Source organism: Pipistrellus hanaki (assembly GCF_964339955.1).
Source record: "Pipistrellus hanaki genome assembly, chromosome: 2".
NCBI classification, from domain to species: domain Eukaryota; kingdom Metazoa; phylum Chordata; class Mammalia; order Chiroptera; family Vespertilionidae; genus Pipistrellus; species Pipistrellus hanaki.
Genome location: NC_140504.1, coordinates 56,115 through 63,681, shown reverse-complemented (window position 1 = coordinate 63,681; position 7,567 = coordinate 56,115). Strand labels below are relative to the sequence as shown.

Genomic DNA, 7,567 nt, shown 5'->3' with positions numbered 1-7,567 from the left:
GAGAGAACGGATGGGCCACAGGTAACCGCCGGCTCCCAGCGAGTGGAAGCGGGAGGCAGGAGGGAAGCACCCTGGGTGCAAGGCTCCAGCCTGGAGCGCCCTCGGGGAAGGTGGCCTCTGAGCACTGCAGGAGGCTGGGAACCCTCCCCTGGAGCTGCCAGCAGGGCCTGGGACCGGCCCAAGCCTTCGGCCCGCCAGACCCGCACCAGAACTCTGACCCCCAGAACTGAGAAGCTAGTCTCGTCTTAAGCTAAGTTTCTGGAAATTCGTTATAGCCGCAGTGAGAAACTAGCATAGGTGCAGAGGGGTCAGAAGTCAAGCTCTCCCAGCCCAGACCTCAGCCGGACTTCCAGGTGGAGGACCCAGGAAGGCACCCCTGGGGCTGGGCCCGCTGGGGGGCAGGCTGAACCCTAGAAGACCCAGGAGGCCCCTTCTGGGCAGGGGGTGCCTGCGAGCAATGCCAGCAGAGAGGGGTCGGTATGAGCTGCAGTGGTGGGGGGTGGGGGTGGGGGCAGCCTGGAGGGGCTCTGATGCGGACTCTGCCCAGCCTGTCAGTGACTGCCCACCCCTTTCCAGGCCGGTAAGAGCTCTTTCTCTCCTTCCCTCCCAGCTGCTTCCATTCCAGACCTGTGAGCAGCTGGGCGCAGCCCTGGGGGAAGGGGCAGGCAGGTAAGGCTCGGTCCCGGCCCTAGGCACTTAGCCCCGGCCATGAGGGCAGCTCTGAGGCGAACGGGGAGGCCCCTGGAGAGGAGGTGACCCAGGCCGCCTACCCCTGGCCACTCTGCCCCCTTTAGTGCATGACGATCAACGGCCACTTCTCAGGAGTGGCCTCTGGCTGGTAAGGAACTGGGACCCGTGCGGTCCAACTGCCCTGGGTCTGCCCAGGGCCAGGGACGGGCAGCAGCAGCAGCAGGCCTGAGGCCGGGTAGGGCTGGAAACAAAGTGGGTGACTGGCTCCAAGTGGGGTGTGTCCGAAGCTCGCGGGCTCATAGCAGGTCCGTCCACAGGAAAAGCTAACCAACCTTTATTAGTGAAAACAGCGACTTGGGCGACTCGTAGACCCCCGTGACTGCTTGACAGGTTCTCCTTGATGGCCAGGATGGCGCTCAGGTGGTCTTTGCTGGCAGGAGGAAGTCCCATCAGTCCAGCAGGTCACCTACGCCCCTGCTCACACCCTCCCCTCTCCAGTCTCCCAGCCTGAGCCACAGCGCCAAGCAGCTCCGCCTCTTCCTCCCACTGAGCCCAACAGCATGGCTGCCAAGCCCCCACGGGCACCCAGCTCCTGCCTCCTCAGGCCTTTCACCGGCTGTCCCTGCTGGAGTCTCCTCCACCGCTCTGAGGTGACAGCTCCTCTCAGCTTTAAGCCTCAGCTACAATGTCACCTCCCCAAAGAGGCTTTCCCACCCTCCAGTCAGCACCTCCTGCCGGTCACATCATCTGTACAACTTGCACGCGTGTTCCTCTGCCTGATCATTCATTACTGTGAGCCCTCAGCAGACTGTAAGCCACCTGAGGGAGGGCTGAGGCCTGCTCCATCTTGCACATCATTGCATCCTGGTACCTAGAGCAGAGCCTGGCACCTAAGACCACTGGTAACTGTGGGAGGGATGGTGGGTGGATGGAAGGATGGATAAATAGGTGGGTGAATGTATGGATGAAAGAGTGGATAAATGGATGAATGAATGGGTAGATGGATTGATGGATTGATGAATGGATGGATGGATGGATGGATGGAAGGAAGGAAGGATGGATTAGTGAGTGGATGGATGGCTGAGGAGTGGATGGATGGGTAAGTGAATGGATGGATGGAAGGAAGGATGAATGGATGGATGGATGGATGGATGGAAGGATGAATGGATGAGTGAGTGGGTGAGGAGTGGATGGGTAAGTGAATGGATAGATGGATGGATAGATGGAAGGATGAATGAGTGAGTGGGTGGATGGCTGAGGGGTGGATGGGTGGGTAAGTGAATGGATGGGTAAGTGAATGGATAGATGGATGGATAGATGGAAGGATGGATGAGTGAGTGGGTGGATGGCTGAGGGGTGGATGGGTGGGTAAGTGAATGGATGGGTAAGTGAATGGATGGGTAAGTGAATGGATAGATGGATGGATAGATGGAAGGATGGATGAGTGAGTGGGTGGATGGCTGAGGGGTGGATGGGTGGGTAAGTGAATGGATGGGTAAGTGAATGGATAGATGGATGGATAGATGGAAGGATGAATAAGTGAGTGGGTGGATGGCTGAGGGGTAGATGGGTGGGTAAGTGAATGGAGAGATGCAGAGTTGGATGGATAATATGGATGCATGAATGGATAGATGGTGGATATGTAGATGAATGGATGGCTAGAAGGCTAGATGTGGATGGTGGGTGAGTAGACAGCGGGACAGCTAGCTGGGTGGTTAGATGAGATGGGGAGATGCTGCTTGGATGGGTGAGTGGGTGAATAAATGGGTGCATGTGTAGGCGGGTGGCTAGGTGGATGAGTGCAGTGGATCGGCCAGGGGCTGCACTAGACTGAGACAGCAATCCAACTCAGGGCCCCTTCAAACTTCCTCTTCCATGTCGGAGGACTCAGCCCAAAATCCCATTTCCTTGCTCATAAGATCCTCAGGCAGCCTCCACTCTGGAACAGAGGCATGTGCCCAGGTTGTGGGCTTGATCCCCAGGAGGGGGCATGCAGGAGGCAGTTGCTCAGTGATTCTCTCCCATCAGTAATGCTTCTGTGTCTCTCTCTCTCTCTCCCTCTCCCTTCCTCTCTGAAGTCAGTAGAAATATATGTTTAACGACGACAAAAAGGAAAGCATCAGCCTGGTAGGGATGAGCCGCTATAAGACCTCGCCCGGGAGCCGGCACAGTCCCAGCCTCAGCGAGGTCCACAGCCAGGACTGCGTTGCGTGGCCAGTACTGGAGGGCCCGCCCCAGAGGGGCTTGGCTGCAGCCGGGACTGGCAGGGCCATACTGACTGCCCAGGTCCTGTGCAGCCCTGTCTCACCTGAAGTCAGGGTACAGGGTGGCGTAAGTGGCCACCTCAATCTTGATGGCACTGGGGTCCTGCAAGTGGATGATCTCGGCGAGCGTCGAGAGGGCGGGCTGCAGCCAGGTGGCCGGGGAGCCCTGCGGGCACAGGCCTGGTTGGAGGGAGCTGTCCAGCTCCAGAAGGGCCCCGGGCCCAGCGGGGGTCATGCCAGAGCACTGAGCTTGGAGAGGCCCAGGGGGCAAGGGCAGCCCGTTGGGGGGGGGTATGAGGGGGGATGGAGGGGGGATTTGGGGGGTCAGTGCTTACGTGCTGAGTGCAGATGGTTGGTGTTGGCCAGGACCTGCCCGGCCAGCTGCTGCTGCTGCTCCGCGGTCTTGAGGACCAGGCACCGCTTGTTGAGCCGCACGATGTACTCCTTCACCAGGTGCACGTGGACCAGCTCCATGAGCTCCTGGGCGTCCAGGGGCAGAGGCAGGGCCGTGAGCCCTCCCCATGGAGCCACGCCCTCCCTGCAGAGCCAGCAGCCCCGGGTCGGAGTTCAGGGAGCACGGATGTCAGGGCCAAGGAGTGCGTGCATGCCTGTGGGCGTGCCACTTGGCGCGCAGGCCTGTTAGCTGCGTGCCCGGCTGCGCGGCCGCCGGACCAGCCCCCACCTCCCGCCCCGCGGGAGCTCACCTCCTGGAAACACTCCGACAGTTCCGAGAACTCGGGCAGCCGGGCCTCCACGATGGACACGACTTCCTCCAGAGTCTACGCCACGGCCGCCCAGCAGGTCTGCGTGAGCCTCTTGAACAGCAGCTGTACCGGGAGGAAGGCAGGATGTCTGCCCGCCCTGCAGGAAAGGCTGCCAGCCGCACACACGCTCACACGCTCACATGCTCACTGACACGCAGGGTGGCCCGGGGGCCAGGGGACCCGAGAGTTGGCGGGACCCAGGGCGGGACTCAGGTCACCGGCAGGGAGTGGAAGGGGGTCTGTGTACCCTTCCCCCAGGACGCCCCCGCTGGGGCTCCTGCAGCGCAGTCTGCCTGCTGAGGCCTTTTCTCCTCCCCCCCGCCACCCCGACCTAAATAAATAAATTCCTGCGTAAACAAGGCCGCGCTTGACTGGTCACCCGGGTCACAGTGCGGCCTCACCACCAGCTGGCCACCCATAGCCTCCCACCCTGTCGCTGGGTACACGGCGGGCGGGCAGGGGCCCCTCCTGCTCCTCTCCGGGGACCCGAGCCCTCTGCTAAGGAACAAGGCCTTTCTGGGGGCTTCTTGGCCCGGCGGACATGGTGTGGCGGCGGCTGCCAGAGGCTCTGAGCATCACTGCTGGAGTTCGGCATGGGGACAGGTGGGGACGGGCGGGGGGGTTGGGGGGAGTGTGCGCAAACTTGGGGACTAGGGGGCCGCTGAAGCTTTTCTGTGTCCTCCCAGCCCAGGGAGGCCCCTCTGAGGCCGAGCCCCAGCCAAGGTGGTGGGGGTGAGGGCTCGGGCTCGGGCTCGGGCTCACCAGCCTCTCCACACCCAGCCCCACACCGTGCCTCCCACATGGCAGCCTGGCCCCTGCCACTCGCCCACCCCCTGGCAGGCCACCCCCCGGTGGCCCCGGGCGGGCGAGCTACCTTCAGGTCCGAGAACAGGCCCTGGAGCAGGGTGTCAAAGCCGTGGCTCTTGAGTTCATTCAGGGGGCGCAGGGGGTCCTGGGGCGCCTGCCACTTCTCTATGGAGATCCTGGGAGGACATGGGGTGGGGAGGTCACGCCGGCCCTGCTGGCCCACGGCCCAAACCAGAGCCGGTGAGCCCGAGGCCAGTCTTCCTAATCACCTCCTCCCTCTGGAACCCGCAGTCCCAGTCACCCCATTATAACCCCGGGCAGGCCCAGTCTGCTCATCCCCGCCCCCGCCCCACATCCTCTTCCTGACTGAGGTGTGGGAGCTGCTCAATGGGCGGAATCGCTGCCCGGTGTTCCAAGGACACCATCACCGCGGACCTGTGCCCGAGGCGAGCCCCCCCGGAGCGCTCCCGCGGGGCAGGCCGCTCAGGTCCACAGCCTTCCTCGCCTACTCCGCGGCTGTGCTTAAGCCGCTGTGGCCTCGCTCTCCCGCCCCCCTCACCTCACTCCCCCTCCGCACTCTCCTCTGCCTCCCAGCAGCCCTTCCCTCCAGCAGGCAGGCTGGTGCTCTGCTCCCACCCCTGCCTGGCCTCCCAGCCTCACCCTCTCACTGGAAGGTCAGGCAATTGTTGATGTTGGCCATGACATTGGCCCTGTAATTTCTCAGCTGTTTGCACCTCTCCAGAAAGTCATCAAAGGCCCGCTGGTAGCTGATGAGACAGGAAGGGGCGCTTGCGGGACCAGCACAAACACCGGACAGGAGCAGTGCCCGGGGTCACGGCGCCTCTCCCAGGGTGGCCCCTCGGCTTAGGGCAGCGGCTGGCCCCCGGCATCCCGCGGTCCTGCCCAGCTCCCGGGCAGGGGGCCGCCGAGCTCTGGGAGACTGGAGGGGGCCGTGGGTAAACGGAGGGGTCCTCAGAAGTGGGGAGGTTTCTGCTCTGTGGCCGCCATGGCTCCCGTGAAAAAGCTTGTGGCAAAGGGGTAAAAAAAAGGAAGCAGGTTCTGCAGTTTACGCTGGATGTACCCACCCCGCAGAAGATGGAATCATGGACACAGCCAACTTTGAGCAGTTTCTTCAGGAGAGAATCAAAGTGAACAGAAAAGCTGAGAATCTCGGCGGAGGGGTTGTAACCATTGAAAGAAGCAAGAGTAAGATCACTAATAACGTTTGAGGTGCCTTTTTCCTAAAGGTATTTGAAATATCTCACCAAAAAATATCTGGAGAAGAATAACCTATAGGACTGGTTGTGCATAGTTGCTAACAGCAAAGAGTTACAAATTGCGTTACTTTCAGATAAACCAGGATGAAGAGGAGGAGGAAGATGAGGATTAAAGCTCATTTATCTGGCAAATTTTGTATGAGTTCTTGAATAAAACTTGGGAACCAAAAAAAAAAAAAGTGGGAGGGAGGCAGCCAGGAGTTGGGGGTGGAGACTAGGCTGTCACTGAAGGGGAGCCCAGGGTCTCCGTCCCTCAGGGGCACCCCCTTGCAGCTGAGGGTGCTCTGCTGGGAGCTGTGCCAGTAGGATGGGGGCCTCGGGGCCCAGGGCAGGGGGGAGGGCTCCTGCCCAGAAGGACAGACACCCTAGGGGCACCAATCTAGCCTGCACCCAAACCTGGCACAGGGCGGAGGCTGCAGGCCCTCTGGGCATGCCTGCACACACCCACCTCCTCAGAAACGCAGCCAGCTCCGCCAGCAGCATGCTCTTGATCTGCTTGCCCAGGTCCAGCGTGATGCTCTCCGCCTTGGCCGTGCCCTGGGAGATGATCTGCAGGGAGCGGGTAAGCTGAGCAGGGGCCCACCTGGACCAGGGCGGGGGGGGGGGGGCACGCTGGGAACGGGGCGGGCTCGGAGGCGGCACGTGTGCGCGTCAGGGACGGACGGTGGGCTGCGGGCGCGGGCGGGCTGTGCCACCTGGATGATGTCAATGGCAAGCTCGCTGTGGCAGTGGCCGTTCAGCCTCTGGGGAGCCACATCCCGGGCCCAGCGCTGCGACTCCAGGTCCAGGGCTCGGGTCATCAGCTCCTTCACGCTGGTCTGGGGGCAGGGGTGAGTCATGTCAAGGTCGCCAGGAACCCATCAGCCCTGCCCCCGGGGAGCCCTGTCGGGTTCCCGGTGTCCCGTCCGCCCCGCTTCCTTCCTGCCCCTCCCGGCCTGGCGCTGGCGCCCTCGCGGACTCACCACCTCGTTGGACAGGAACGTGGCCTCCAGCAGCCGGATCTGCTTGGGGGGCAGGAGGCTGCCCAGGTTGAGCTGCTGCAGCTCACCTGCCAGCGAGGAGCTGTTGATGATGTCGCTGAGGGCAGAGGGGGCTGGCGTGAGGAGACAGCCCGCCCAGCTCCATCCTGAGCTGAGAGCCTCCTCCCCGCCTGCTCTCCACTGCCCCGAGCACCACCGTGTGACCCCATGACCCATCCCGGCCTCTGCGTCTCCGATGACGGATCCTCTCTCTGTTCCAGGAAAAAGCCTTGGCATCACCGTGCCTTTTTTTTCTTTCTTTTAAATATATTTTATTGATTTTTTACAGAGAAGAAGGGAGAGAGCTAGAGAGCTAGAAATGTCGATGAGAAAGAAACATCGACCAGCTGCCTCTTGCACACCCCCTACCCAATGTACATGCCCCTGACTGGAATTGAGCCCGGGACCTTTCAGTTCGCAGACCGACGCTCTACCACTGAGCCAAACTGGTTTCAGCATCACCGTGCCTTTTACTCTCTCATCCACTCAGGCTCCAAAACATCGCCACCCCTGCCCCCCGCCCTGCCTCCATCAGCCTCCAGCCACCCAGCCCAGCCACCCCTTCTCTCCCCAGCTCACTGCCACAGCCCCCTCCCAGGCTCCTGCTTCCGCCCTGTCCACCGGCAGGCAGAACCTGCTGGCCGCCTCCTGCAAATCAAACCCCATCTCCCCTCTGACACAGCTACCCGCTCTCGCCAGCAGCAGCCTGGACCTGCCACCCCTCCCACTCCCTTGCACCCCAGCCT

The 7,567-nt window shown here is 61.8% G+C and overlaps 2 pseudogenes across 2 annotated transcripts; one reads left to right on the top strand and one right to left on the bottom strand.

Annotated features, from left to right (window-relative positions):
- Positions 1–1,068: 1,068 nt before the first annotated feature.
- LOC311617490 (tumor necrosis factor alpha-induced protein 2-like) lies at positions 1,069–7,013 on the bottom strand (annotated as a pseudogene). The gene is made up of 9 exons (XR_014797108.1): positions 6,765–7,013; positions 6,498–6,620; positions 6,251–6,351; positions 5,194–5,292; positions 4,593–4,701; positions 3,659–3,781; positions 3,290–3,434; positions 2,999–3,120; positions 1,069–1,120 (listed from the first exon to the last, which is right to left on the bottom strand). The product of XR_014797108.1 is annotated as a tumor necrosis factor alpha-induced protein 2-like (transcript).
- LOC311616819 (large ribosomal subunit protein eL22-like) lies at positions 5,370–5,981 on the top strand (annotated as a pseudogene). Its single transcript has one exon. The product of its transcript is annotated as a large ribosomal subunit protein eL22-like (transcript).
- Positions 7,014–7,567: the final 554 nt, after the last annotated feature.